Raw genomic sequence first — 8,426 nt, forward strand, 5'->3', positions numbered from 1 at the left:
TTAAATATGAATCATTTATCTTTAATCCTACTCCAGGAGCATTATTTTAAGAAAGTTCTTAAAATACTTAGAGACATTTTCTACTGTTTTGAGAGAAATAATTGTGTTAATGTAGCATTGTTGTTAATATAAATATGTAAATAGTAAATGTAGAGATTTCTGTATTCACTATCTCTAATTCTTCTCCTATTTTCTCTTCAACCCAATTTAATCAGGATCTTACCCCACACTAATCCACAGAAATGGTGCTTGCCTAGGTCAACAGTGACCTTCACAATCCAGAGGTCATCACTGTATACAGTCTATGATAAACTATTGAAAAGAGATGCTCTTTTCCTTCTAGAATCACAATCTTCTCTTGAATTCAAGCATTCTATTCCCTCCCTCTGCATTCCTACATCATATACTTGCTGTTTCTTCTTAGACTTCTCTTCTGGTTCTTCTTCAAATTTCTGTCATCTAAACTTCAGCATACCCAAAGACCAAGTTTTATAACCTCTTCTCTTTACTCATTCTCAAACCTTTGGCCAACACATTGAATATCAACCATTTGAATATATATATATTGAATATATATATATATATATATATATATATATATATATATATATATATATATTTGAGAATATAGGTCTCAAGTTTGGAATTCTCCCCTGAAATAAAAATTTCAGTCTACAACTCCAGTTAGAAATAGAATAACCATTTAAGATGTAACATGTTCAAATTAACAAAAATAGTCCCTCAAAATTCTGTTTCCCTCATAGACTTCCCCATCGTGGTGAATGCCAATTCTTTAACTTTGTATTATTTATGCCAAAAATTTGGGATCATCTGTTGCCTCTCATTTTCTTTTGCAACTCACCTGAGTAAGGATTTATGTTGACTCCACCTTTAAATATATATACAAAATCTGACCACTTTCATACGTACATCTACCAGTGCCCAAACATCTCTCATTTGGATTACTGCAATAGCCTCCTAACTGGTTTTAGTCCTCCACTATCGCTTCACTACATTCTTTTTTCTCACCACAGCTATCAGATAGATACTTTAAAAAATATAATATCTGGTCATATTACTCCTCTGTTCAAAGCCCTTTACTGGCTAGTTATCTTGAGAGTTTACAAATTCAAAGAAATAAACATTTCTTATAGACTTTATATGATTTGTTCCCCACCACTGGTCCATAGTTTTATTCATGGTTACAAGTTAACATTGCTTGCCCCTTCTAACTTTACTGCAGACATACCCATCTCCTTGCTGCTCTTTTGGCATGAATCTTCTGCCCATTTCAACTTGAATTATTCTCTTGCCTTAAACAGGCTTTGGTGTAAATATCACTTTCATAGTAAGTGCTTGCCTAACTTCCCTATTTAATACTCAGAGTATTACTCTTCTCCCATCCCTACTTTAAATGATATTATTGTTATTGTAGAATCCTTTTAGAGATACAAAAATATTGCAAAGGTAAATACAGAGACTTCTTGTTTATCTTTCCCAGCTTCCTCTAGTGTTAAATATATATATATATATATACATACCATAAAATAAAAAAATATAAATACCATTTAATAAAAAAATCTTAAGATTAAAAATTATATTTTAATTATGAATATTAGGTACAGGAATATATATATACCATAGTATATTTCCTAAAACAGAAAAATTAACATTGGTACTTTACTGCTAACTTGCACTGATATAAACTATTAAATAAGCCACAGCTCTTACTTATATGTCACTATTTTTTCTTCTACTGTCTTTTACTGTTCAGAATCTAATTCAGGATACCACACTGTATTTAAGCATCACATAATTTGGCATTAGTCTCCTTGGTGTCCTCTTCTCTGTGACCATTTCTTTAAAAAACTATTGATCAGGTATTTTGTAAACTATCTCTCAGGTTGATTTTGCTAAAATGTTCTCTCTGTTAGACTCAGGTTATGAATATTTTTTTAGAAGAGCTGAAAGTTTTGTATATATATCATTTAAATTTCTTCTGAAAGAAATATTTGCATCCTTTCTCATTTATCTATTCTATCATTTATATTACTCTGCACTCATGGATATTATTTTATTATTAGAGATATAGAACTGTGTTTATTGTGATCAAATTTTTCCAGATTTTGGCATTGGGAGGTCTTTTACATTGGCTTTGTTAATTTTTTTTTGTTGTTGTTTTTTGTTTTGTTTTTTAACACTTTCTTGCTTTCTGGCAATATAATACACACCAGATTCATCTTGTATTTTCCCCATCACAATGCTAGACTCAACAATTCCTGCAAGAATGGTTCTAGGCTTTCTCAGCTGAAAGATCCAGAAATAATATAATGTCTACTAACCCATGAATACATATCTGTATTTATTTCTATATTTGTGTATCTGTATAGATATTATAATGAACATGAGTTCATATTGATACTTCCAACTCGCATCCTGTCAGAACCAGAGAGTTAGTCTAGCCTTTCCTCACTTTTCTGAAGATGAGAAATCTGTTTTTTGTCAACTATAATTTTTTTACTTATTTGTTCAATCCTCATATATATGTAATTTTAAATTACTGCAAAAAATGTGTACCAATATGAGTATGGTACTTATGTATAGTCTTTTGTATTTAATCTTAAAATATCTAGTAAAATACTGCTTCCCAAGGTTACTTTTGTTTACCCCCTTTAGTAAGATCCCTGCTCACAAAAATTAGGGGGTATTTTATTGCTTCATATTCATTGTGAAATATCCCCTAAATTTTGTGAGCAGTATATTACATATTTGTTATAATCATTTGTCACAGTCTGTGTTCCATCTTAAATATCCTAAAATCAAATTGTTGTTGTTATTATTGCTGTTTTCCCATTCTTTGTATATACAAGTATATGGGTTTTTTAAGAGGAATAGAATCATGGTTTTCTATTTAGAAGACATCTAACAATCTAAAAATTCCTTTTTGAGGCCTCTGTAATCTGTCACTTACCTATCCTCCAACCTGTGCAGTAGTGAAGGAATGTTAGTCTCTTGGGAGCCTTGGATGGAGCATGAAATGAGGAAATTTACCAGCTGTGTAGAGGGGCCTTCATCCTGTCATTTTGTTTCAGTCTAAATCCCTGCTTACAGAGGTACACAGTGCTTGGATTTTACCTTATAAAATGACCTCCTGTTGGACTTTCCCTTCTTTCATCTCCTGTAGACTTAGTTTTCTCCAGCTTGCTAAATTATCCACCATTCATTCATCTGCTTTAAACTTTGTTTTGTTGGCTCACTCTCTTCACCATCACCACAATCTACATGCCCTTTGTTCTTTGGGTATACTGCTTTACTAAAATTTTTCTTAAGTAGAAGTAAAAAACAGAAATTCATATATGTGTTTAATGTCCTATTTAACTATAAGCCTACAGAATAGATTTTGAAAGTGAAACTGTTGAAAGAAATGAAGTCCCACAAATGTATAAATTACACTAACATTTATATAAACATATTTAGATATACAGTATGTATATTTAAATAGACTGGATGAGTATATAAAACTATTATCAGAGTGTTTTCTACTGGGTGTGTTGGGGATATGCGTGAGGAGAAGAAACAATGAGAATTCCACCAGGAGATGTTTTCTCTGAACCTATGTACCCTTATTGATTAATGCCACCCCATTAAAATTAATTAAAAAAATGAGAATTTCAATATTTACTGTAAAGTTCTACTTCTTTGTTTCAAAAAATATTAAGGTTAATAATTATATTTTAATTATGAATATTAGGTACAGGAATATGTGTCATATTATTATCTATGACTTTGTATGTATTTCAAAATTGTAAAATTTATCAAATTTTAATGGTAAATAACATATTAAATCCCCTATATTATTGTATATATCTATTACAAGACAAATCAGGAAATTTTTAGTATAAGAGAACATCAAATTTCTGTCTTTATTCCACTTGTCTTTAATTCCTAAAGTGGAAAATGTCACCAATTAATGCAAATAGGAAATAAAATTAAAGATAACATTTTCTTAAAAACTACTTTGAAACATTCTTAGTAACAACATGGTAAATGGCAGTGATAAGATCAAGTATTCTGCAGGAAGAACAAAATATCTGGCTTCCTAGACAGACTTTCAATATGCATGTACTTTCAGATTCTTTTCTTCATTAAGGATTCTATGATAACCCAGAGTTATTTTGCTATTATATTATAAATACATAGTAAGAATGTTAGAAACTCATATATGCTCAATTTTCCCTATGTAGAATGTCAAATTTTTCATAACTTTTATTTTAAAAAAAATTAGTGAATTTATTAGGGTGACATTGGTTAATGAAGTTATGTAGATTTCAGGTATACAATTCTATAAGACATACTCTGTATATTGTATTATGTGTTCATCACCCCAAGTTTTTATAAGTTATAAAGTTTACCTATCTCACTAAGATCTTTAGCAGTTACAAAATAAAATGGAAAAATCATACAGATGTATGAAGATTTTTTAAATCTAGTAATAATATATTAAGGGTATAGAACATATATGCCCACCATTTTAATCACTGTAGCTAGTAAGTTTCCATTGTCATTGTCCAAGTAGCAGGTCTGTTCACATTCCAAAAATCTACTTTTGAAGACCCTCACAAAGGGCTCCCCTTGGCATTAGTCAGCAGCGGAATATGCCTGCTTTAATGTGAACACTTGCTCTCAACATCTGCCATTTTCTTTGCTACTTCTGCCCTGCATCCAAGCGTTTTCTCTTTGTTTCCAAGCATTTGCTATCTGTATTATATTACCTTGCTTTCATTGTCTCCTGTGTTTTAGAAACTGTTTATTTTCATGTACATATTTTTAATTTTCCAACTCTAACTGCAATCAATGCTGATTAAAGCATTCAAACAATACAAATATTTATAAAATAGAATATAAAATGTTCTTGAGTAATTTTTATTGGCTGCAACCACAACATCAATATACTATATGTTATTTACAAAATATTCCCTTTATTTTTAATGACACAACAAAGATGAAAGTAAAAGGATGGAAAATATTTTATGCCAACAGTAGCTAAAAGAGAACTGGTGTAGCTATACTGATATCAAACCAGAGACTCTAGAACAATAATTGTTATGGGAAACAAAGGACATTATATAATAATAAAGAGTGACTACATCAAAAATATATTAGAATTTTAAACATATAAGCACCTAACAAGAGATTCCCAAAGTACTTTAAAAACAAAACTGACAGATTTGAGGGGATGAATTACAAGGTCAACAATAATAGTTCAATATATCACTATTCCACTTTCAGTCATAGACAGAAAAAATAAAAGATCAGACAAAAATGAGAAGTCATGAATATCACTATAAATCAAGTAGAACTAACAGGTATCTATATAATATCTCACCCAACAATAGCAAAATACACATTCTTTTCACATATGCTTGGGACACTCTTTAGGACAGACCCTATATTACATCACAAAACTAATCTCAATACATTTTAAAATTTTAAAATAATTAAAAGCTTATTCTCTAAATAAATTAAATTAAAATTAATAAAAATGGAATTTGAAAATTGCATAAATGTGGAAATTATGATACAGCAATCCCACTACTGACTATATATCTGAAGTAAATGAAATCAGAATCTCTATCGAATATCTGCACTCCCATTTTCATTGCAGCATTATTAACAACACTCAAGATGTTAAAACAACCTAAATGTCCTTGAATGGATAAATGAAGAAAATGTGAGATATAGATATAGATATATATTATATATGCACAATGGAATATTATTCAGTTATGAAATAAGAAGAAATTTAAGACAACATAGATGAACCTGGAGGACATTATGCTAAGTGAGTTAAGCCAAGCAGAAAAATATAAACACTATATAGCCGGGTTGAGAACCTATGGCTAGTGAGCCAGATGTGGCTCTTTTGATGGCTGCATCTGGCTCGCAGACAAATCCTTAATAAAAAAAATAATGTTAAAAATATAAACATTCTCATGTATTACAATCCATTCATTTCTTAACCCTCATGTTCATGGTTGCGGGTGGCTGGAGCCAATCACAGCTGTCCTCCGGGACAACATCAAATTTTTATTGGATAATGCATAATGTACATGGGTTGTTGTATGGCTCTCATGGAATTACATTTTAAAATGTGTGGCATTCATGGCTCTCTCAGCCAAAATTTTTCCCGACCCCTGCTATATAGTATTACTTATATGAAGAGAACAGAATAGTGGTTGCCAGGAGCTGAGAGGAGGGGAAAAATGGGGAAGTGGGAAAATATAGTTCAAAAGTACAAACTTTAGTTATAAGAAAAAGAAGTTCTGATCTAATGTACAGAATGGTGATAATAGTTATTAATACAGTATTATATACTAGAAAGATGCTTAGAGTGGATCTTAAGTGTTTTCACTATGAGTGTGTGTGTGTGAATGTGCACAAACACACACACACAAAAGTGTGTAAGGTGGAATGTTTATTACTTTGATCTTGGAGATTATTCCACAATGTATGTTTCAAATTATCACAGTGTATACTTTAAATACATGCAATTATATTTTCAATAATTCTTGAATAAAGTTGTAAAAATAAACAACATATTTTATATTAGTTTTCTAGAGCTGCTGTAGTAGTGTCTCAAAGATAAAACAATAGAAGTTAATTGTCTCAGACTTCTTGGGACTAGAAATCTGAAATCAAGGTGTTCGCAGGCTATACTGTCTGTAAAACCAGTAGGGAATGCTTCCTTGCCTCTTATTAGTTGGTAGTTTCCTGGTAATCTTGGTGTTCTTTGAATTGATGCCACATAACTCCAGTTAGAGTCTGCTGTCACAAGGCATGCTCCCTGTGTGTCTGCCTTCACATGGCTGTCTTCTTATAAGACAGTGGTCATATTGAGTTACAGATCCCACTTACTTCTGCAATACTTTATCTTATTTCACTAATTACCTCTGAAATAACCTTATTTCCAAAGAAGGTCATATCCTGCATTAGTGGGTACTAGGATTTCAACATGTCTTATTTGGGTAATATTATTCATTCCACAACACACTCCTGAGTAATCAATGGGTCAAAGAAGAAATCATAGGAGAAATCAGAAACAATAACAACTAATATTGATAAATATCCCTCATGAATTTTGATGCAAAGATCCTTAAAACCATACTATACTGACTCCTATAGCTTATTAAAAAGATTCAACACTATGCCCTTATGTGATTTGTCCCAGTTTGCAAGGTTGATTTAACATATGAAAAACATTCAATGTAATATATAATATTAATAGAATAAAACAAGAAAAAGCAATTATTTCAATAGATTGAGAAAAGAATTTAACCCAACATTATTTCACGATAAAAATATTAAATAAAAAAAGAATCAAAGGAAACTTCCTACCTGATAAAGAACATCTATAAAATACCAGCTAACATCACACTTAATAATAAAAGATAAATAATTTTCCCCTGGAGATCAGGAGTAAGATAAGACATGATATTTATTCTTCTCACTTATATGCAACATTGTACTGAAAGTTCTTACCAGGGCAACTCAGCACTAAATAAAGTCATCCAGTTGGAAAGAAAGAAGTAAAAGTGTTTCTATTCATGGATGATATGATCTTATATGTAGAAATTCTAAAGAACAGCCACACACACACAAGTTTCAAGTTAATAAATGAATTCAGTAAAGTTGCAAGACATCATCTCAAAAACCAAAAATCGATGTATTTCTATGCATTAGCATGATAAAATTCAATAATGAAATTAAAAAGTCAACTTTATCTAAATTTAATGAAAAGAGTACAACACTTGCACACTAAAGCTATATTGTTAAAAAAAATTAAGTAAGAAATATTGCAAAGATAGACCACGGTCACAGACTGAAAAACTTAAAATTTTGATGGCAATAAAAATCAAATTGTTCTACAGATTCAGACTAATCCCTACCAAAATCTAATTTCCCTTTTGCACAAATGGACAATCTAATCATAAAATTAAAATGCAATGCTAGGTTCCACAAAATTATGAAATGCAGTAATCAGAACAGTGTGGTGCTGGCATTAGAATAAATATAAAGATCAATGAAATTGTCAAAGGGAGTGCTAACTTTCTCTCCTTTCATACAACACAAGATTAATGAAATTGAATTGAACATCTAAAGGAAAAAAATCTATAAACCCATGGTCAGTTGATTTTCAAGAAAGTTTCCAAGATTATTCAATGAGCAAAGAATGGTCTTTAAAAAACTGATGCTAGAACAGCTGGATAGCCACAATCAAAAGAATAAAGTTAAATACCTGCTTCATACCTGATAACAAAATTAACTCAAAATAGATCAAAAGTATACATGTAAAAGACAATAATATGAAATTCTTAGAAATAGACATTTTTTATGATACTGATTTAGAAATAAGTTTCTTTTATATG

The 8,426-nt window shown here is 30.6% G+C and overlaps 1 pseudogene; it reads right to left on the minus strand.

Annotated features, from left to right (window-relative positions):
* Positions 1 to 7,995: 7,995 nt before the first annotated feature.
* LOC136377985 (U6atac minor spliceosomal RNA) lies at positions 7,996 to 8,128 on the minus strand (annotated as a pseudogene).
* Positions 8,129 to 8,426: the final 298 nt, after the last annotated feature.

The sequence above is a fragment of the Saccopteryx leptura genome, chromosome 6 (genome assembly GCF_036850995.1).
Source record: "Saccopteryx leptura isolate mSacLep1 chromosome 6, mSacLep1_pri_phased_curated, whole genome shotgun sequence".
NCBI lineage: Eukaryota > Metazoa > Chordata > Mammalia > Chiroptera > Emballonuridae > Saccopteryx > Saccopteryx leptura.